Raw genomic sequence first — 24916 nt, 5'->3', positions numbered from 1 at the left:
TGTTCCTTCAGATGACCTAACTTGTAAAACTACATGGCCACTTTTGGTCTTTCATAAGTGACTCACCTTGTAAAAGTATTTCTGTATGCTTGAGACATGCATGCTTATACTGTATTTCTGTTGTTATATGTTGCTATAATATTTTTGTTAAGCTCATTTACATATTGTTAGCAATGTACTACTTAAACTAAGTTTACTGCTTGTACCTTAATAATGTTCTTTTTGTTGTGGAGCTTTTCTCCACGGGTCTCCACTGAAAACGTTTTCTTTTTTTTTCAACCCAGTCGGACACTACCTGGTTAACAAATGTAAATAAAAAATAAAAATCAAATATGGGAACATTCCAATCATCTTCAGGAAATGACCATATGTCACAGATCAGAGGATGAGGATCTTACAGTTCTGGTGCAATATACCTGATAAGACAACTCAAGACAGTGACATTCTAAAAGTTATGTGTTGAAGATGTGAAGTTTGGGAAGCGGGGATGATACATATGTTTTGGGAGGGTAAAAGGGCTCAAGGGAAAATGACCCAACAAATGAAGTGTGACTGGAGATATTTTGCAGATCTCTAGAACTTGGTCATGGGAACATTATGACTGGATTTAGAGATAAGCACAGCGAGATGGGAAAAAGAAGAACTGATTACTAGACTGCTGTTGGCATTTGTGACAAAAATGACAATAGCAAGGGAATGTAGAACACTGCACATGGCTAAAATGGAGAGTTTGCATGCAGAGTACTTAGAACTGATTAGAAGGGCTGAGCATTAAAATAAACTGAATGTGATAGAGAAAATACCTAAAAGATGGATATCAGTGACAGTTTTTTTTTTGCTGGAATCTGAAAAAATAAGAGGCTATAAGGTAATTTGGACATTGGATAGACAGAGTTAGCCATGCCTCTCAACCTCTTAGCACAGGAAATCTGGACAAAGGTAAAAATAGTGCAGGAACAAAGGCCCAGAAAATAGGGACAGACTTTACATGTTGCTCTTATTAACTTATTAAGTTGCTAGAATAATAGGTTTTGCATTGGCATGCATTTTCTGAATGATAGCAAGAGTGAAACTCAAATGTCTGTCATTATTTACTGACTTCAGTCTTCAATGATTTTCCAGTAAACTGAACATTTTATGAGGAACAAACTAAAAATATGAGCAAAAATCTGGACATTCCGTGGAAATCTGGACAGTTGATAGGTATGGCATTAGCAAACAGGTATATACATAGTACCAGACACTTTGGTCTTTGGAATATTATTTAACTGCAACATTGTACATTGAACATGCATATGCACATTCTGTAATGGATATGACTTCTTCTTTCTTTAGTTTATTTTTTGTATTTTACCTGTTGTTTATATATTTATCTCTCTCTTTATATTCTTTATATATATATATATATATATATATAGAGAGAGAGAGAGAGAGAGAGAGAGAGAGAGAGAGAGCTATCTAACTATGGGTGTCTTTATACATACATATATATATATATATATATGTGTGTGTGTGTGTGTGTGTGTGTGTGTGTGTGTGTGTGTGTGTGTGTGTGTGTATATATATATATATATATATATATATATATATATATACATTGTTGGAAAATCCAGGAAAATGGTATCTAAAACTGGAAAATATAGTAGTATATTCCTTTGTTTCACATGTGATAAAGGTACTATAGCTTTTAATCCTACGGATGAAGAGAGGGACATGATTTATACGTTGAAAAATAAAGTTAGGAATAGATTCATGAAGGTTCACCAAGTAAAAGTTCTACAAACAAAAATACTGTGCAACAGAATTACTGAAAACTATTTTCACTGAATCCCAAAGTATTCTCTGAAGGAAGGCAAGCCCATCCATCCACCACATGTGGGTCGATGTTCCCACACCATATGAACATACCATTTCCAGGGTTGCACAAAAAAATGATAAAAAATGCTAAGTCCATTAATACTGGAAGTGATTTTCAATTAAATTACTTTGTGGTATTGGCACTTACAGAAGCAGTGGTTGTATGGCTTTCAGGCTCCCAGAAGGAACATACCATTGCATTGGTAAGTCATTAATTTTTCAGTAGAATTCAATGGGTTCTGGAGATGGTTGATGCTCGTCTAACTGAAATGAATCACATAATGTAAGAATGTGAGTTTTTTTTAATGTTATTGGTTTCTCAAAAAGAAATAGAATTGTGCATAAAATCAAAAGTGACCATGTCAGAAAAAGATCATTACATCAAGCTGATCTAATACTGAGAAAAATAAATAATGTATTTAGAGCAAGTGAGTCTACAGCTCAAAAACCTGACTTCAAAGTTGGAAAAGAGGAAAATAAAGAATATGAGCAAACAAATGAACAGTTGTCAAAACATAATAAAAAAGAAATTGCCACTGATTGCATGTCTTCAAAATAAAATCAGTTGTGGTAATAACCAATCAAGCAAAAGCCTCATTCAATGCAAGCTATAGGGATGTAGGTATGAGGAAACAAACTGCAATGCAATGAATACAGTTTGTAGGTGACATGGAGGGTCATAATATGTTCACAAGAGCCTATAAGAGATAAAATAAAATGCTGCAGTAAGATTTTTGTGTTTTAAAAGTAGAAAAAAAGCAGAATAAAATGGAAACACTTGTGGGCATAGTTTACTTAAATGCGGGAGGTATTATCATAGGATCATAGGATAATAGGAAGATACTAAGGTAATGGCCCTAGGAATATTACAAGCCTATCCAAGTTCTGCTCTTGTTTCCACAATCAGCACTTGTTGCCCCTGTCCAAGAGAGACACAGGTGGAACCCCCAGGGTGAATTTATGGTTACTCATCCTATCATCCAGATTGCATTTGAAGAGGCCCAAACAGGTGCTCTGCTTGACATGAATTGGGAGTCTGTTCCACAAGTGTGGTCACCTCTGGGAGACAAACCTGTCCTTCCAGCAGGTTCTATTAATGTCACATACCAGGTTAAGGTCATTAGACCGAGATACCCATGAGCCACTGGACTTACGGATGCGCAGCATTGCCCATAAAGCAGAGTCAGAGATTGCCTTATACACAAGGCAGAGATCACCTCTGAGTAGTGTGTATGAAATGGATTAAAGTGTCAGTGATTTCAGATAATCCACATAGGACAGATGCTGAATACTTTGAATTCTCCTTGTGAGGAACTTTTGTGTTCTCTCAAATCACTGCAGATTCCTGGAAATGTATATACCAGAAGGGGCGTTGTACTCAATTATAGGCCTAATGAGGTAAGAGTACAGGGAGGATATAACTTCTTTTTTTCTCAAGGCAATGCCCTTACTTATGAGATGAGCAATGTAGAATGCCCTTCTTACCACTGTGGACACATGGTGATCAAATGTAAGGTTGCTGTCAACCTGTGTGCCCAGGTCTCTCAACACTGAGTACATGCTTAGGGTATTTCTATTGATGTGGTAGTTAGCAGGAACATTGCTCTTACCAAAAGGGATGATAGCACATTTTTTTACATTGAGTTTAAGGCCATGACTTTGGCACCAGTTATTTGTTTGCGTAAAACCCTTCTGTAGGATGTTGACATCATTGGGGATTCTATGACTGCTCTGAGTTTGCAGTCCTCAGCAAACTTTGTCAACTACAGACTTTGAGTTTTTACTTGTACTTCAGAGAAATAGATTCCAAACAGTAAAGGTCCCAGGACTGATCCCTGTTGAACACCACTGGTTACTGGTCTGCTGATGGAAGTGGACTACCCTATTTTGACTGTATGGGTTTTATTTGTGAGTCAGTTAGTGACCCACCTAATGATATAAGGGTTGAGTTTGTCAATAATGCCTGTGTGGGGAATAGTGTCAAAAGCCTTGGCCAAGTCCATGTAGGCTGTATGCACAGTTTTCCCCTCATCCAGGGTTCTGTTGACTGTCTCAAAGAAGTCTACCATGTTTAACAAGCATGATCTCCCTTTGACAAGTTCAAACTGAGTAGGGTCAAGTGTTTGGAGATTACCAGTATCTATTTTGATAAGGTCCATGATGATTCACTTGTCAGTTACATCTGAGGAGGGAGGTGCAATGAAGCTATTTATACAATCCCTTAGAAGGATATAATCTGCTTTGGAAAAGTTCTTTAGTTTAGTCGCTGCTGGGGGGGGGGGTCCAGCGTGATAGTTACTTCGAATGAGACTGATTTTTAGTCAAATCTGACAAGGGAAGACCTCACATGGGGGGGGGTCTACAGTGGTACCCCATACTGGTAAGCACCAGCTAGTCCCGGGCGTTGGAGTTAATAAGCTGAAGGAACCTTTGGGCAAGTGAGTTTGAGCATGAATAGTTTACCCAGTCAATGGATGGATAATTAAAATCACCCAGAACCATGTTGTTCTGATGTATCTTGATGGATTCCAGTAGATCTAAGTAGGCAGAGTTGGTATCTTGATTCATGAATAGGGTACTGTAGCTGGCAATGACTGGAATAGGTATCTTACCAACAGTTAGTTGCACCATTAAGCGTCTCCAGGGAATTATACTCTTTAACCTATATGAAGGTGAATTTATCTTTAATGACTATTGATACACCACCTCCTTTAGTTTTCACCCCTTCCATTCATGGAATGAACATATGGTAGGAGGAATAACCCCTTATGGCTGGGGTGCTCTCCACTGCCTTGAACCAGATCTCTGTGATTGCACAAATGTCAGCATTTTCCAGGGTGAGGACTGCTTCCAGTGAGAGCAGTTTCATGCTAAGACTCCTAGTGTTTAGCAGCATAATCTTAAGGTTGTTTTTTGATGAAATTTTTATGCTGGGAATTTTGCCCTTGTGACATTGCCTAAAAAAGGCACTATGGGGGTCGCAAGAGCCTTTGCAAGTAGCCAAACTCCCAGGGATGACAGATGAAGATCATGTCTAGCAAAGCAGACCAACAGAAACTGACTCTCCTTAGAATGGCACCAGAAACTAAGCCAATTGTTGAAGTCAGTGATTTTCTGTTTATATTCTGGCATCATCCTAGGTGAGGGTAGTATGTTGCTCAAGGCTAGCGACATACCTGCTTGTGACACACAATCAGAGATCTCAATCATGTCTCTCCTAACGTAGTCCAGGGAGGTATTTCTCAAGTTGTTCACACCAACCTGTACTATGACTGAATCATAATGGTACTTGTTGCTGAGAGACCTGAGTGCCTGCATGATCTGACAAATCATGACACCAGATAGACAGATGACCATGATTTTCTTTTTGTTTAGCCTGCTGAGGAGGATGTCTGTGTGTCTCAATATAGAGTCTCCTATGACTGAAATATTTGGAGTGGATGTGCATCACCTTATAGGCTTTGATGGTGAGACTCTTGTGCCTGTGTCATTATGTGTATTGTGTGCTTGAGTGATATGGCTGGTTTAGTATGTATGTGTTTTGGAGGTCTCTGGTGTTTAGGTAGAATTTTTTTGTGAGTACCTTCGCATATGTTGATCTAGGTGTATGCTTTGTGTCATGAGTAGGAGTTGTGGAGCTGACAACAAGCTCTATATTACTCTATATATAGCATGAGAGAGCAGTTATTCCAGATTCATAATGTAAGTGCATCTCTCACAAATGGTACAGGAAAGATTTAGAAGTAGGGGGTTGTCAATGTACATGAGGGGGTTGCTACACTGCCTCAGTAGACCCATGTCAATCAGGCTAGTAGGAGAAAAGGAGGGAAAATGACAGTTCATAGTCCTAGGAATAATCTTGGTCTGGATATAACAGTTGAAGAGGGAATACATCAAGGTTAGGTATTAGTTGGTTTAGGTATAAAGAGCTCTGGTTTAGGTAATATTTGTGAGACTAGACAGCAGGCATCTGTAACCATCAATCCCTCTGCTCAGTAGTGTACAATGCTGCTTGATGTGCAAACAGGATCAAACAAGCACAAACCGGTTCAAACAGAGGCTTATTAAAGCAGAAAAACAGGAAATAGCCAAAGTTCAAATTATCCAATCAAAATGCCCAAAACAGAGCCCTGCAACAGTAACTCTAGCTAGATCAGTCCAAACTATACCTTCCTCCCATGAGGGCATGGTGGGGGGGGGGGCTACTCCAGACAAATGATTAACTGTTTTACAAGCTCCAAAGGCCACAAACACTACTAGATTCAGCAAAAAACTAGTGTCAGCAATAATGATAAGATAGACCATTTCATATTGTAACCACAACAAATGACAACCATTGTTAAGAAAAGTCGTTGATTAAAGGCACAAGGGTTTAAGCTTGATACATGTGCAGACTGCAACATACTCTCTGAATCTACATTTAAAACATTTACATTTTCCAATAAAGTGTGCATGTTTCCTTGCATATTTTTGACATGTTTAGGGTATACATTAAAGCCCTACAGACAGATTGGCCTGACTGTGACTAGACCTCTTAGAAGTCTAGATTAATGGTCTAAGACGTCTCCTTGGAAAAAATAAGTTAAATCAACCATATGTTTTGATCCCAGTGCCTGTGAGGCATTTGGTATTATTAAACAATCTCATACTGCATAGTTCCAAAGTAATTGATTAACTGGTTGAGACTGCAACAGAAGCAAGGCCAAAGTCAGAAAGAGTAAATGTAGCAGTATGGATGTGTGCTCACGGAAGAAGTATCAAAGTAAACATGTTTTTTTTTTAATAATAATGATGGAGTGACTTGAAAATGCAGTAATATGTTTCTGTAACTGGTGCTTCATTAAATCAGCAACACAAATTTTCAAAATGCTGAATGCATGTTGAAAAATATTGAAAGTGTGCAGAACTGTTTTAATTTGTTCCAAGATTTCAGTTGTCTTCAAGGTGAATACTAAATTGCTTTTCTCTAAGGCAATGCCAATCATTCAGCCTCTGAAATGAGTTCCCTGCGCACCCAGACCCAGAACTGACCAAGAATTGAACTAATTGAAAGCAATGGGAGTCATAGGTACACAAGCAAAACTCAGTTAATGAGTAAATAGTATGTTAGCAGTCATAAAGTAGAACACATTGCGAATAAGTATAGATTCTCATCAAATGGATCACAAGGGAACACTACCCTTTCAGACTATTGGGGAAGGTTATTTATTTATTTTATTTATTTGACATTTCTTTACCCGGGTGATCTGACTGGGTCTACAGAACCCATTTTCACCAGAGACCCGGGGAGAAAAGCTCCACATACAGTACAATACAAATACAGTGTAATCCAATACAAAACAAATGACTTGAGAAATAGGTTCATAGGTTCATAGGTTCATACTAGGCTATCTGCCCGAGGGCATTTATAAGCCTAGCCCATTGTTTTGTGGCTTACGCCTCCCCTTTAGTATGGGGAACTATACCCATTATTTTGCTGTGCCTCTGTCGAGCAGTGACACTGAGGTAATTCCTGGGGTATATCTGCGATCTCCCATCCATTGGTCAAGATTTCTCTTGAACAAGGCCAGCGAGGTGCTCTGCCTCACATGTACCGGGATTTTGTTCCACAGCATAGGGAGTCTTTGGGTGATGAATCTATCCCTCCAGCACGTCCTATTAATAGCCGTGTCGAGGTTTAAGTCTCCCGCCCTTGTGGCTCTGATGGATCTAGATTTTTTGAGGTGAAGCATATTCATACTATACAAAAATAAGTTGAAAGAACATAAACTGTATTACAAGATGTTACAAGATATGCTACACATCACATTTAAACAATTCTATAGAGTTAAAACATTATAGACAATTATATTCACTCTCACCAAATACATAGCCTATGAGTAGATAGTGTACAAAAATAGTATGTGGGTAGTGCAATGTATGACACTGACTGTTACAGTACATGACAAAATAGAATGTTAGTCAGAAAGTTAGTGATGCAGAAAGATAGTGAGAGAGTTAAGAAGAATAGAGGCATTACATTCTGAGTAGTAGCTTCAGCAGGGGAGGCCCGTTATATAGGACTGCAGGACTGCAGCCCTCCCACCTAGAAACAAAATAAAACAAACCGTGAAACAAAAAAATTAAGAAAACAAAAAATGTTATTTTTCACGAGTCCCAGAACTCCACGCATGCACAGATGCACTCAGACTGCCCTGCAGATGCCCAGGAATCTGTGCGAACTCAGACTGCCCGAGTCAGCAGTCTGTATACAGTGAAGTCATTTCTGCCCCGCAGATGTCCTGGAATCTGTGCAGTGATGACCACACAGGACAGAGGAGCTCCAGACTGCTTCATCTGCAGACAGGACCAATCAGGACAGAGGTGAGTTTTAAGCTCTTGCAGGGGATTACATTCATCACTGGCTTGGGACTTGGATTTCGAGCAGGCTACTTGCTGCTTCATGGAGGGTTTGGGGCTTGAATTGTACTGCTGCTTAATGGGTCTGGACACATTTAAACAGGTAGGTGTGTGTATGTAATGCCCCAGTTGCTATATACTGGTGGCTAGAGCAAACTCATGGTGGTGTGGTAGGGAATACCTCAGGCTTGAACCCTGTACCTTGTATGCAGGTGTTAAGGGCCTGAATTCCCTACCCACCACCATTTGTAAAACAATTTGCAGATTTTTGCCTCATATTTGATCTGTTCTATTCCTCATAATATCTGTGGTTTCTAAATGCTTAAATCTGCGATATTTGATAGTGCAGTGGTAGCATTGCTGCCTTACAACTGCAGGTTCTTAGGTTTGATTCTTGGCTGAGGTGCCTTCTGTGTGGGGTCTGCATCTTCTCCCTGTGTTTGTGTGGGTTTGCTTTTGTGTCTTCCCATGTTACAAAGACATGTCTGCATTATTTCTTCCTGGGCCTCTGCTGAAAATAGTTTTTTTGTTCCAAGTCAGACTGTCCTGGTTAACAAATGTTAAATAAAATTGACAGGCATTTCAATTTCAGACTTCAGGTTTCTGAATGTTGAATTCCTTGCATATTTGATGGTGCAGTGGTAGCATTGTTGCCTGACAACTATAGGTTTTCTGGCTTGATTCTTTGCTGGGGTGCCTTCTGTGTGGAGTCTGCATCTCCTCCCTGTGTTTGTGTGGAGTTGCTCTGGTGTCCTGCCATTTTACAAAGATGTGTCTGCAGTATTTCTCCCTGGGCATCTGCTGAAAATTGTTTTTGTTCCATCAGAAGTAAAATTGACAGGCATTTGAATTTCAGACTTCATATTCTTCAGAAAATACATAGTAACACAATCTTTTATTCTAGCAATTTTCTAAGTTTATAAGATGAATATTTGAAATTTGGCCCTATTTTTGGGACTGTATTCCACCATTATTGGCTTCATCCAGGTTTTTTGTGCTAAGGTTGACAGCTATGGCAAGAACTGAATTCACTGAATATGTTTGAGGGCTGTATTCCCTCATTACTGGGTTTGTCCAGGTGTTTTGTGCTAAGAGGTTGACAGCTATGGTGAGAACTGAATGCACTAAATGATAGCCATTTAAGTTTCAGTCTTCCTCTCTTTCACAAAGCAGCTGATGTGGCGTAGTGGTATGTTGCTCTGACTGTTTTGTACAGGGACCTTGGCAGTAAAATGTATGGTGGTAACAGCATTTTTCTTTCACAAAGCAGCTGATTTTGCATAGTGGTATGTTGCTCTGACTGTTTTGCACAGGGACCTTGGCAGTAGAATGTATGGTGGTAACACAGCATTTTATTCTAGCAACTTTCCAAGATTATACAAGCAATATTTAATGTGTCCCATGTTTCTGGGCTTTTGACCCCCCCCCCAATAAATTTTGGCTTTTTCCAGATTTCTTGTGCTGCAAAGTTGAGATGCAGTTGAGTATTGAGTAGATTTTACAAGGAGCTGAGAGCTGCAGGGGAAGAGAAGTTTAGTGCTGCTTATGCTAAGTTTGCTCACATTGTTAATAGCACACCAGGTTGTGTATTTGCTTTTGATGCAAAAGGCTGTGGGTTCTACTCCCACAAGGGGTGGATGTTGCTGTACTGAGAATGTCTTCCTTGGCGAAGATACTAACTATGAGCCTGTTATCAGTTTGCCATCCATTTCCTATTGCAATATTACTAGCTTATTTTTTAATGTAATATAGGCAATTTATTCCTCAGGGGCAACAGACACTTTATTTTTCGCTGAAACCATGAAATATAAAGGTGTTTGCTAGCAGCAACCTCTTCATTAGTTACAGATTTCTTTAATGTGGAATTATTTAGATTACTTTTACTTCTTCAGAGATTGTGCATATTTACTGATAATGGTGGACTGTAGAATTGTGAATATTTACTGATAATGGTGGACTGTAGAGGTTTGAATAGACTTTTATGATGGAAATGTTCTGAACTGGGCAGTTTTGTCATTATGGGTGCACGCGTTTTGTTACATTGTTTACTGGAAAAATGTTCTGAATTGGGCAGTTTTGTCATTATTGGTGCATGCATTTTGTTTCATTGTTTAATAAATTTAAAACACCCTCTAACAACTGTACTGCATTGTACAAGGAATATAATTTAGTACAATCAGGAAGGTGTATCAAAGAGCACATGTGCCTCATATGCAAGGGGCCTATGATTTGAAAACAGCCCAGAATTAATCTTTATCTGCCACTGGCAAAATATATTTTCTTTGAATGTGGGTTTCAATGCTGTTTCAATGAATGTGAGCTTCAAGGGCAGAGAAGTTTTAATTCTAAGTCTGTTTTCATTGTGAGACTTCATTGCTTTGTTTAGCAAATGTCTTAGTGTTTGTGCTGTAAAATGCAAAATAAAACTTTCAAATGAAGTCCAAATCATCATAGAAGCAAAGCAGTATGCACATTAGTGTTTATGGTAAATGGAGTGAAATAGCCAAGTAATGGATCTTTGGAATGGCTGCAGGGGGGAGGCTCCATTCGACCATGATTTTGTGAGGGGGAAGGGTGGCAAACTCAGACAGCCTCAGCTGAACTATACCTCCCAACTGTCCAGATTTTCAAAGAATGAAAAGATTTTTGCTTCTTATTTTTGGTTTGTTCCTCATAAAATTTGTGGTTTTCTGGCAAATCATTTAGGAATTAAGTCACTAAATAATGACACACTGAGTTTCAGACTTCATAACCTTCAGAAAAATGCATGTTAAAGTAAGACCTGTTATTCTATCAACTGTCTCAGTTTATACAAGAGCAGTTTTTAGTACTGTTTATATGTTCCCCCAATATATTTGGCCTCGTCCAGATTTATTGCATTAACAGGTTGAGAGTTACATGCAAATAAATTGCTTTATAGAATTAGGCATAGCCAAACCTCTCAACTGTCCCAGATTTTGGCTCAAAATGTTGCTCTTCCCCCTAATAATCCCTCCACAAAATAGCAATTTTGGAAGAAAACATGGAGGATTTACAATTAAGAAATAACTGTAATAATCAGTTATAAATTACTTTTATTTCAGAAATGCATGTAGATTTTTATTTTGTCAGCTGCTCAAGTTAGCAGTACTAATATTAGTGTCCCTTCTTTGATAGGTTCCCAGCTGTATTGTGTGGCTATTTTATATTTTTGCATCACATTTTTGGTCCATTTTTCATAACATTGTGGTGTTTTTTTGGCAAATTAGTGATAAAGCATTAAAGACTGAAGTTATAAAATAATGACAGACATTTGAGTTTCAGATTTCATACCTTTCAAAAAATTCATACTAATGCAAGACCTATTCTATTATCTTTCTAAGTTTATAAGAGCAATATTTAAAATGTGTCCTTATTTTTGGGCTTTATGGCTTTATCCAGATTTCTTGCTCTGAGGTTTAGAGGTATGACAAATGTGTCAGGGTCATCACAGTCAGCCAGAGACATTTCAAATTGTGACATACTTGTTGCACCCCACTCCACCATGTAGTGACTCTGGATGTGGCCAAATAAGGCAAGGAGTAGTTATGCAGCGTAAATGTGCAGAGTATCCCCCCATCCAAGGTAGACACAAGTACTACAGTGGCTTTTCATCTGTCCTTGATTTTGCAGAATGGTCTGGTTTGTCATATTTTTGTACTGTTGATTTATGCTTATTGCTCAAAGTGTCTGTTGCTCTGTGTTTAAGTAGCAATGCTTTAATGACCTTCAGGTAAGCTTGTCTGAGATCGTAAGATGCAAGTATGCTTTAATAAGCATACTGTTAAAGAATTGCCAACACTGAAAGTCTTTCTGTTGTTGCCATGCAGAGAATACTTAGCTAGATAATGTATAAGCCTTGGGTATTGAAATGCATATGACAGTATTTGTAATAAAGGACAGGATTACATTATTTTAAGAAGCTCATTACACTTGTTGGAGACTTCCAGTCATCTCTGCAGACTTTACCCATAAACTAAACAGAATGCCAATCATGTGTGGTCCATAACCTGTACAGTAATCCTTTAAGCAATGTATCTTGAGCTTGTTTCTTGTTTGCTTTTCATTTTTTACTTTGATCATGTTTTCCCCATGAAACATGTAGATAGTTGTCAGGCAGCAGGTCTTTTTTGGATAAGAAATATTTTTACAAGTGGGGGCATCACGGAGATTTCTACTTTCAGCGTGTTACTTGGTACTTTAATAAAGCTGAATATAAATTATAATTAGAACTGCAATGCAAGGAGAAGTGGTTTGAGCTGACTGCTGCTTGTTTTTCTTATACTTGATTTTGACTGGCATTCCAGTAATGTATTTAAAAAGTAATTTATTTTTTCATGCCTCACAACCTTTTTGTTTCCATCTAGATATTAAGTAAGCTGTCATGCAGCCAATGCATTAAAATATTTTTATTCTTCTACAATTCATTTTGTCTTGATGGTTTGGCACCCAGGGCAGTGTACTTAATTAAAGTTAGTTTTTGTGGTTTTGAGCATAACTCCTCCCCTTTCTAGTTGGCCACACCCCTTTCCATTGACCCCACCCATTCAGCTTGTCTCCTGCAAACCCCCTTTGATTTGAAGTGACCAGCCGCCACTGAGCTTAAGGATATGATATAGAAATAGAGAAGGAGTTAGGAAAGCCTTAAAATCTTGCAAACTATGAGGAATGAAATGTGACAGAAGAGGAGGATGGGGCTAGTGTTGAAGAAGAGGAAGAGCTGAGCATTAGGGAGGCTTTTTTTCAGGAGTAGAGCCATGCATATTTGAGATGATTTTTAAAGAGGCTTTGAAATGGGTTAGGCCAGGCATAGACCTGATAGATAGAGGTAGTGAATTCTATAGTATAGAGACACAGCATGAATACTGAGAGTGACCTGGTTTTCTTGTGGGTTTTGAGGTAATTAAGAGATTTTTGTCTTCTGATCGTAGGGATCAATTTGGTGTGTAAGGTGTAGATTAGATTAGATCTAATAGAATTAGATTGCTAGTGCAGGGCAGGCAGTAGGCTTGACAATAAAGCTGTGAAAGGTGGATAGATGAATAAAGGGAAGCTGGTTGGGAAGTCCAAGCCAGTTTAGTTCTAGTAGTGGTTTACAGTGGTGTGTGCAATATTTACAGTTTGTGGCAAACTTTGCAACTTTGTTGTAGCACTGTTCCATCTTGCTTAGGGTAGAATTTTTTTAAGTTAGTTAGGATAAGGGCACCGTAAAGAAGGGAGGGAAGAAAAATGTTTTTGCAAGGGTAGTTTTGATTGCTTTAGTAAAGAAATGTTTGTTTCTATGTAAGAGTCAAGTTTTTGATGATATTTCTTTGTATTTTGCTGTATATGAGGGTCAAATAAAAATTTATCGTCAATGATAATGCCTAGACGTTTGGTTTCCTGCACTGATTCTATGACAGTGTTGTCATATGCAAGGATGTTGAAGTGATCAGTGACAATGGAGATCTTTTTGGGGTGAAAGAGTACTAGTTTAGTCTTCTTTGGATTAAGAAAGAGTTGGTTATTTCTCAGCCAGGATTCGACTGCAGTAAAGGACTGTTCAGTTTTTTATATTAGTTCTGGTAGTGATTGAGCAGTACAGATTATAGTGGAATCATCAGCATATTGAATGAAGGTTCCAGGTTGAGAGTCAGTGTGAAGGGTGTTTGTGAAAATGTTGAAGAGTAGGGGTCCGAGGATGGAGCCTTGAGGGACTCCAGTAGGGCTGTGCAGAAAGAGTGAGAGTTCATTGGACCATTTTACTGCTTGTTTACAATCCTTGAGGTAGCTCTAAAACCATTTTACTGTGTTATGTGAGAAGCCTAAGTTAGACAGTGTGTTCAATAGTAAGGGGTGAGACACTGTGTCAACGGCCTTGGAGAGAGCAAGAAAAAATAAGGATGTATAGAATCCTGCATCTCTGGCCATTTTTACAGTGTCTGTAAAGGATAATAGGGCTGCAGTTGTGCTGTGGCCGGGTCGGAAGCCATGTTGGTTTTTAGTTAAAAGATGGTTTTGCAATAGATATTGCATTACCTGCTGATGATTACCTCTCTTGAGATTTTTGGATATGGGTGACAAGAAGGATATAGGACAGAAATTGGATGATTAAAAAAATTGTCTCCTTTGTGGATGGGGTGATGCGAGATTGCTTTCATATGGTAGGTACTTCTGATTCAGATAAAGACCTGTTTACAAGGATACTGATTCAGAATTCAATTGAGTTGGCAGCCAGTTTGAGGTAGCGTGGTGGAAAATTATCAGTAGAGGTGGAGCAGGGTTTTAGTTTTTGTATCAGTTTCTTAATGGTGTCTTTGGGTATGGGATGAAATGAGAATGGGGTTTGTATGACATTTTATTTGAGTAGGGGGGCTATTAATGACAGAGTTAGAAGTAGTTGATAGTATAGAATTGGTGTCTGAATAAGTTGAGGGGGGAGTCCAGCATTACGGGTGTTAGTTAGTAGGTCTGATATTGATTTTATGAAGTGCTTGTTAAATATTTTGGCTATTTGTGATGGAATGGTATCAGGTGATGGGGTGTGGTCTCTATTTGTTCCAGTGTTAAGTAGAGAATATATGGAGTGCCAAAATTTCGAGGGGTTGATTCTATGCTGGAGTTGAAGTTGGGAATAGCATGACTTCTTATCTCTGTTGATTAGTTTTGTCACTTTGTTACTTAATGTTTTGGAATTGACATGATTTTGTTCATTTTTATTTAGTTTCCAGGTTATCCAGGCTAGGTCCCTTTGCTTCATCAGGTGTTTACATTCCTTAGAGAGGCATGGTGTTGAGTTCTTTCTTTTTGATTATTTTGATATAAATAGGAGCTAGGGTATTAAGTATGTGAAGGAAGGCATTATTAAAGTATAGTACAGCATCATTAAGGGGTAGTCGTTTAAGGGGTGTCCAGTCTATTTCTTGTAGGAGATTATTGAATTTATGCTGACAAAGATTAGTTGAATTCCTAACTGATTTTACAGTGTTTACTCTTAGTTGTTGTGAGTTTGTTCTAAGGGAATAAGCTGGCAGATGGTCACTCAGGGAACTAGACAGTGTACCAGAAGAGGGGTAATTGGTGGGGGGGATACTAGGATCTGGTCTAGGGTGGATTGTCAGGTAGGATCTTTGCTATATCTTGTTGGAGTATTGATAAGCTAAGAAAAAACATACATTTTTATACTATTTGTGGGGTGTTGCAAGCTATGGTTTACAAATCTATATTTATATCTGCTAAGATTATTATTTCATGATTTATTATTTGGGATGTCCAGAATAAAGTATTTTCTAACAGTGGTATATTGTGACCTGGTGATATATATATATATATATATATATATATATATATATATATATATATATATATATATATATTACTATTATGCAAATTCTTTTTGATGTCTTGAGGTTCAAAAAAGAGATTAGTGCCTCAGCATTAAAAAAGATGGGTATATTACTGGTGTATGGTATGATGTGGAATGTAAAGGGATATAGAAGGGCAGTTCCTCCACTTTTTGTTATTATATCTATCTCTTCTGGTTATTGCAAAGCTTGGAGGTATTATTTCTGAGTCTTACATTGGGGTGTAGCCATGTTTCAGTAAAGGCTAGTATGTCAGATTTATTTTGATCAATCCAGGCATGCAGTGGGTCTATTTTATTACATATACTTCTAAGGTTCAGTGTAAGTATGTTTACATCTTTGGGGTTACTCCTGTGGTTAGGATTAGAGGGTGGGCCTAGTTTAGGATGTATGTCTACACATTTCAGTTGAGAGGTAATGAGGAATGAGTACCATGAGAAGTGTTTTTTAATTCATAGGTAATGGTATTGATGTCAAGTGTGGTTTCATAGGAGGTGAGGCGGCCAGTTAGTGGCTTGAATAATATGTGAGGGTATAGGACAAAAGCTAGGAGGAGATATGTGAGAAGCTGTGTTGTTTATTAGGTAGATGGTTGGAGGAGGTTAATGATGCGTATTGCTGTGTAGGGGTATGTGAGTATATAGTTGTAGTGAGGTGAAGAATTAAGATTAAAAAGGTTAGGCAGGTTAGAAGGAGCATGTCAGCTGTGATGGTGGGTTTAAAAATAGTAAAAGTGGTATTTATGTTTTAGAATGTAATATCGGGTGTAAATAGAGATGTATGTTATCTAATGATATGTGCATAAGGTAAAGTTGGACATGTTTTGACTTTAGAGTGGGCTTTGACAATTTTGTTAGGTGTTTTGTCTTGTGGTTTGTGATAAGGAGGGGTGGGGGAGATGTGATTTGTTAGTAGTAAAATTATGGTGCAATGTTAGTTATGCGTCTATAGTAGAAGAGAAGTTGGTAAGCCTGGACTTAATGTTAGATAGTTTGATGTGGTGATTGTATTGTGATGGCGAAGTAGAGTAAGATGCCAAGAAGTATAGTAGGGGTGATGAGAATTCAAGCTGATAGATGCAACGGAAAGCAGATAAGTTTGGTTAAATAAAAGTAGGTAAGGTGTGAATGAAATGTGGGTGTGGACAAGGTAGAGTTATATCTAATTGTATAATATGAATGAGAGGGAGTGGTTTGCTTGGGATATGAGTAGAGGTGCTGGTGTGGATGGGATATGGGGGCAGGGCAGGTGAGTGGAGTGAGCAAAGCAAATGGAGTGGGAAGACCCCCCCCCCCCCACAGATGGTTTGCCACCAAAACCAGTGAGGTAGAATGTTCATGGATACAAAAACAAGGACTCTGAACTGTAAATACTCAACCCAAGTCACAGCATTTAATTTTGTGGTTATGGACTTTTCATTATCTTACCAGGGACATATTACACTGATAAGAATAAAATATGAAAAAAGTGTTGATTTAGCTTCACATTTAGCAGTAAATGGTCTGCAAGTGAGTAAGTGGGGGTGAGGAAATTCTTCCAGCAGATTCAACACTACAAATCAAGACACACTAATGCATGACTTTACAAAGTAAGTTATCAGTTCGAGTATTGGAAACTGCCTTACATAGATTTAAGTCAATGTATTGTTCCATGTTAACTTTTGCAACTGTAGGTGAAATTCAACTGTGTAAGTCATTTACATTGTGGGATATGATAACTTTTGGAGCAGTAGTAGTCAGACTTACTATGTACTTAGTTTAAAAGATTTAACTCAATGTATTGTTCCTTGTGAACTTTTGCAACTGCAGGTGAAATTCAACTGTGAAAGTCCTTAGGTAGTGGGATATGGTAACTTTTGCAGTCGTCAGACTTATTATATGCTTGGTTAACTTTTGCAAAAGCAGTAATCAGACTTATTATATGCTTGGTTAACTTTTTGCATAAGCAGTAGTCAGACTTATTATATGCTTGGTTAACTTTTTGCATAAGCAGTCATCAGACTTATTATATGCTTGGTTAACTTTTGCAAAAGCAGTAGTCAGACATTATATGCTTGGTAACTTTTGCATAAGCAGTAGTCAGACTTATTATATGCTTGATAACTTTTGCAAAAGCAGTAGTCAGACTTATTATATGCTTGGTTAACTTTTGCAAAAGCAGTAGTCAGACATTATATGCTTGGTAACTTTTGCATAAGCAATAGTCAGACTTATTATATGCTGGTTAACTTTTGCAAAAGCAGTAGTCAGACTTATTATATGCTTGGTAACTTTTGCAAAAGCAGTAGTCAGACATTATATGCTTGGTTAACTTTTGCATAAGCAGTAGTCAGACGTATTATATGCTTGGTAACTTTTGCATAAGCAGTAGTCAGACTTATTATATGCTTGGTAACTTTTGCATAAGCAGTAGTCAGACTTATATGCTTGGTAACTTTTGCAAAAGAAGTTGTCAGACTTAATATATGCTTGGTTAACTTTTGCATAAGCAGTTGTCAGACTTATTATATGCTTGGTAACTTTTTGCAGACTGAAGCAGCTGGATGGAGAGAAGACTTGGGACATGGGGCAGAGAAGAAGTTGTTGCAACAATGTAGAATGATAAGTTATTTCCTGTTATGGATTCTATCCAGGGATTCTATCAAATTAAACTCTATAAAGTTAGTTTCATGTTGCACTCATTTAATATACATGTTGGTAGACACAGATTTCTAAGATTACCATCTATAATCACTTCCGCTTCAGAAATCCTCCAGGGAGCTGTACTGAAATGATTGAATGCCTTGATAATGTGGTGAGTATATTCTAAACTTGGGTGCCAGCAAGCAGTAGCATGACTTTCATCTGTTAAAACTATTATGCAGACTAAGGGAAATATGTTTGCTGTTGAGCAACCTTGTCAAATCTGTGTAACATCTCATAAGTAGATATGACATGATGTGACTTCAAAAGTCCATGCATCTATTCCTGACTGAATTATGTAAAAGCCTTATGAAAAACAACAATTCATCATTTATACATTTTCTAACTATGGTGCAATAACTGTCGGTGTTCATTAGTAAATTGTCAGATGTTAGCACCACTCTACAGGAAGCTCCTATAGCATGATACATCATGGGTTTGGTCTATAGAGCATGACAAATGCTTTTCAACTCATAAACATCAGGTCACTATGGTGGCTGCAGTTAAAATATTTTGTGTGTTGCAACCTTCTACATTATAGGAAGATGCTAACAAACAAGGGATTGGTACAGTGTTATTAGAGAACAATAAATCGACAGGTTATGCATTAAGAATTCTGACAAATGATTGGACATGTTATAAACAAACAGAAATGGAGATTTTAGCCATAGTCTGTGTAGAACAGAGTGTGTGTTGTAACTTTAAGAAGTATTTCCAAGTATTGGTACATGCATACAAATAGTGAGCATGTGCATACAGCAGTGCCATTTTGAGAGAACAGCCAGAGTGTTAACATGTAGAAGTGTGGTAGTCAGTCTGTTTATATGTTTATTTAAGTTACTAAGCCTTAATTCTAATGTGTTTGTGTGTAATAAAACTGCTTGAACTGAACCCACAACTGGTTGTCTGTTTTATCCTGACCAGGCATGCGACATGGTGTCAAAAGTGGGATTGAGAGTGCAACTTCTTCAAGCCATGAGGTGCAGAGTTGACAGTGAAGGTATATTGAGCAGGTTGAGTGATACAGTACTCAAACAATTAAAAAAGGCCAGAAATGAACTTCAGATAGCCAAAACTTGCACAAATGATTTATTTTGCAAAGAAAATTAAATGGAATATTTGTAAAGCACAAAACACATTATTAATCAAACAAAAGGCACAAAAAAGGCACGAAACACCTTATTAATTAAACAAAATGTTCAAAACCATGATATTTATTAAAATTATAAAAATAATTATATGGGGTTTAAAATTACCTCCGATTTGCAAAATGAGCATGTTTAAAATAAATGAGCACAAGAAAAGTATAATGAGCATGATACAAGGTCAAATGGGCATAACAAGTACAATAAAAGGGCAAAATAAGCTTAGAAAAGCAAGGCAACTGCATGTTTTTAGTAAACAACCATGTTTGGCATAAACTACTATTTTGCATTGACCGACGCCATTCAAAGCATAACTAGAGTTGTTCAAAGTATTTCAGAGTGTGAAAAGTGTTTGTAGAGTGTGTGCTTTATTATGGTGTGATTATTTCAAAAAGTTTGCTGTGTGCAAATTACAGTTATTTTGCAAAGTGCAAAGTACAGCCATTTCAAAAAAAGTTTCTTGTGCTGTGTACATTTATTCGCAGAGTGCCGCCATTTCAATGTGTTTCTTACACTGTATAGAGTTATTTTACAAAGTACAGACATTTTGGAAAGTTCTTTTGCTTTATTGTGGTGTAATTATTTTAAAGAGATTGCTGTGTACAGTGTACAGTTATTTTGCAAAGTGCAGTCAAAGTACAACCATTTCAAAAAAGTTTATTGTGCTATGTATATTTTTTCGCAGAGTGCCACCATTTCAAAGTGTTTTTAACACTGTACAAAGTTATTTCACAAAGTACAGCCATTTGTAAAGTTCTTGCGCTTTATTGAGGTGTAATTATTTCAAATAAATTGTTTTGTGCAGAGTACAGTTAATTTGCAAAGTGCAAACTACAACCATTTCACTGATTTGCGCAGAGTACAGTTAATTTGCAAAGTGCAATCAAACTACAACAATTTCAAAAAAGTTTATTGTACTGTGTACATTTATTTGCAGAGTGCTGCCATTTCAAAATGTTTCTTACACTGTGAAGAGTTATTTCACAAAGTACAGACATTTTGGAAAGCTCTTGTGCTGTATACAGTTCATTTGCAAAGTGCATTAATTTTGAAGTGTTTCTTACTCTGAGCTTCTTGTACTGTGTACAGTTCATTTGCAAAGTACAGTCATTTTAAAGTATGTATCACACTGATAAGGGCTGATTTTGCAAAGTACAGTGATTTTAAAGTGTTCTTGTGCTACAGGAACTTATTTGGCAAAGTGCAGTTATTTCAAAGAGTCTGTTGTGCTATTGGGCATAATTATGAGTTCTGGCATGACGTTCTGGCATATTTATATGTGTGTATGTTTGTACATAGTTTCGCACAAGTTTAGCACCTTCACTGCTGTGTGTTAATATGGCAGAGGCATTTCACAGACCCAGTTCACTTGTGTTTGATCATAATATTCCAGAGAATTGAAAAGTATTTGAGTAGGAATACAAACAATATTTTCATGCAAGCAGCTTTTTCTGAAAAAATGCACTTACAGGGGCATTTATTTTGCTTAACTTAGCAGGATCAGAAGCCATTGATAGAGAGTGTTAATTTGTGGATGCACCAGCGGCATATGTGGGAGAAGGGGAAACCGCCATATTTTTGTACCAGCTAAATCAAGAGAGAATCCTGAGTGGTTGAACCGTAAATTTAGAGAAATGTGCACCCCCCTGACAAATGTTACATTAGAGATGCACCTATTTTATACAAGAGACCAAAAACCAGGAGAAACTTTTGCAGCTTATATCACGGACTTGATAAATAAAGCTAAATTGTGCAGGTTTGGTGATTTGAAAAATGAGTTAATAAAGGACAGGCTTGTATGTGGTGTTAATAATAATGCAGTGAGAAAAATGTTGCTTTGTGATAGCGATTTAATGTTGAGCAAAGCTATAAAAATTTGTCAGATCCATGAGCTTACACAAAGGCACACAAGTATGCTTGCAAGTAACAAGAGCATGGCTTCAGCAGCTTTTAAAGCAAGCGTAGATAGCATGCAGCACATGGCAAGCAAAAGCAGGCCTAAGCACATGGCAGCTGCAGCCATTGCAAGTTTTCCAGGGTGGACTTGTAACTTTCCAGCAAGTTCTAAGACTAGCTCAGCAAAACGAACATGCTCAGTGCAGTATAAGGAAGAGTCAGCAAAACCCAAGTCAAGTCTTATTGTTAACTGTTGTAATTGTGGTGCCAGTCATGAGTCTAAAAGAAAAAAGTCCTTAACATTTGGTCAGCAATGCCACAAGTTCAAAAAAGGAACCACTTTCAAAGGTTTTGTAAATCAACCAAGCCCCATTAAATTATAAAGAAAGGTCACTCAAAAAAGTAAGTTGACCATATAAAAAACTGCAACCCCACTTTCTATGAAAATGGTGTATCAGTGGTTGGTAAAAAAGTTAATGCAGTAAATTTGTTGGCAAAAAAAAAACAAAGTGTTTTGTACTGTCCTGATCATTGGTAAACTCATGGAGCTCAAAGTAGACACTGATTCAAAGTGTAACGTAATGTCAGCAAAACCATTTGCTAGAGTGAGAGCTGGTGACCAACTTAATTTGGCCAATTGTGCAAAGCTTGTTACTTATGGAGGTGAAGAAATTCAAACCAAAGGCTCATTAGTACTTTCATGCTATTTGGCTGGGAGCAATAAAGGCTTGCAGTTTTATGTAGTCAAAAGACGTGTAGTCTTTATTAGGTCTCAAAACAGTTTAAAAATGAAACTACTTTCTTATACCAAAGAAGTCCATCATGTAAGCACATGTCATAGTTCTAACTTCAGTAATGCTGTTTTCTCAAAGTATGCTGATGTTTTTCATTGAGAAGCTAAGCAAACTTCCAGTTATGTGCTCCATGAAAGTAGACCCAGAGGTCAGTCCAGTGGTCAGACCAGCAAGTAAAGTTCCAGTAACTATGCAGAACAAGGTCAAGGTCTAGTTAAATAAGATGGTGCAACAAGGTATAATTTGTCCAGTCACAGAATCAACAGAGTGGGTGTCTTCCATGGTGGTTGCTCATAAGAAGAACTCAAATAAAATCAAAATATGCATTGACCCAAGAGACTTAAATAAAGCATTAAAAAGACCTCACCATCTTATGTGTACAGTTGAGGAGCTTGCCACCCTCATGCCTAGTGCCACTGTTTTTCTGTTTTGGAAGCAAAACGTTTATTTTGGCAAGTAATGCTTAATTACAAGTCTTCACTGCTGACTACATTCAGCACACCATTTGGTCAATACAAATTCCTCAAATTGCCTTTTGGAATAAATTCTGCTAGTGAAGTCTTTCAGCTTGCAATGGAGCAAATTATTTCAGACTATCCATGTGCTAGAATAATAAATGATTTACTGATTAAAGGTAATGAAAAGGCAGAACATGAAAAAAACTCAAAAAAGTTCTGGACAAAGTATGTAAAGTAAACTTAAAGATCAGTCCTCTAGATTGCAAACTTGGGCTACCAAAAGTTACTTATGTAGATCATTTATTTACCAGTATAGGCTTATGACCAAACCCTTCCAAACAAAAAGTCATTGCTGAAATGCCAGCTCTGGACAATGTTGAAGTTCTACAGCATTTCTTTGGAATAGTTAACTATTTGGGCAAATATATCCCTGACTTTAATAAGTTATCAGCACCTTTAAGAGAGCTAACACACACAAATGTTACCTGGTCATAGCTGAAACAACACCAAAAGCATTAAATAACCTCAAACAGCAAATTGTAACCTGCCTACATTAAAATAGTATAATGTCGTCAAACCAGTAGTTCTTTACTGTATTGCTTCAACGTTTTGTATATGCGCTGACCCAAAATTTTACTTAGTGGAATCTGAGGGTAAAAAATACAAGAGAAACTGCAGGCATCTTCTTCTGGTGTCTAAATCAATATCACAGCATTGTACCTGTAATACAGACTCTAAATCTCAGAGTAACCCTGACAATGTTCATACTAAAGAACATGTTTCAGTACCTATTCCCATTCCTAATGGTGTCCCAGATATCCTCAGTCCTCAAAGTTGCACATTCCTTGATGACAGTCCCCATTGCTAGAACCAATGCCAATTTTTATGTTACACAATGAGGTCATATTTCTACATCTAGTGTAAAATACACAACAACCTGGACATGATTGTTCTATATGTATTTAATTTTGTATGATTGCATGTCAAAAATTTAGTTCTGTAGAACTGCATGTCAAAGAATCATTTCTGTGTAATTGTATGTCAGTAAATACTGTCATTTGGCATATAATCTATTTCTCAAAGAGAGCAAATGTAGAAGAGAGTGTGTGTTGCAACTTTAAGAAGCATTTCCAAGTGTAGGCACGTGCATATAAATAGTGAGCACGTGCAGGGAGCAGTGCCATTTTGAGAGAACAGCCAGAGTGTTAACATGTATGAGTGTGGTAGTCAGTCCGTTTATAGGTTTATTTAAGTTTATGTTACTAAGCCTTATTCCTAATGTGTTTGGTTGTAATAAAGCTGCTTGAACCAAACCCACAACTGTTTGTCTGTTATATCCTGACCAGACAAGCAACAGTTTTTAGTTGTCAAAAATTGTATGACTCTACTTACAGTTAAAAGAGCTACAGTGAAATTAGTTCATAAAGCAGACATAATCATATTCAAGAAATCTTTACATGAAATATCCATCAGCCTTCAAAATGATGTTATTGTCTTTGCAAAAATGCATGATTTGCAAGATTACTGCAAGCCTGAAAAATGAATATGCATGGCCAATACATGAGGCATGACAGATCTATGTGAGAATAAGGAACATTTATTTGAGAAAAATATAAATGTTTTATAGATTGTTTCTCAATCACATATTCCTGCCAAATGTTTGTTTATACTTTGTTGACCAGGTTAGTCCAATAGGTCAGTGCCTTTTCCAATAGAGATCCAAGGTGGTATTCATACTGAATAGGGAAACTTTGGCTAGGGAACCTGTTAAATTTGGATCTATTTGACATGATCGAATGGCCAGAATGTGGAAACCCACTCTACTGAGACCACAAATTCAAAGACTGCATTTGTTGAAAGATGACATGACTGAAGTGCAACCCACTGAATACCATGGTAGGCCAGCAGCTCAGACGTCCATGTGTACTTCTACTTAAATACACTGTGCCCACTAGATAAATACATGCATGCATGCTTGTATATACCATGATACCATGATAACATGACATCTGAGCTGCTGGCCTACCATGATAACAACATATTATAAATACTATGACTCCTCTATAGAAATATGGTAAACACATATATTAGTAGAAATGTATCAGTAGAGATATATACATATATATGTAAATATATATATATATATATATATATATATATATATATATATATATATATGGGTTCACTACATAATCTCAAAATTTTGAAATATCGAATTTCAAAATCTTGAGGCCATATAGCTGAAACCCCTAAATACCGAAAGACCAGAAGCGTGAGTTTCAGAATCCCGAACACTACACTAAACATACACCACCCACATACACA

This window comes from Protopterus annectens, chromosome 1.part2 (assembly GCF_019279795.1).
Source record: "Protopterus annectens isolate FY-2018-M chromosome 1.part2, PAN1.0, whole genome shotgun sequence".
NCBI lineage: Eukaryota > Metazoa > Chordata > Ceratodontiformes > Protopteridae > Protopterus > Protopterus annectens.
The sequence above is the reverse complement of the archived record's forward strand: the minus strand, read 5'-3'. Positions refer to the sequence as shown.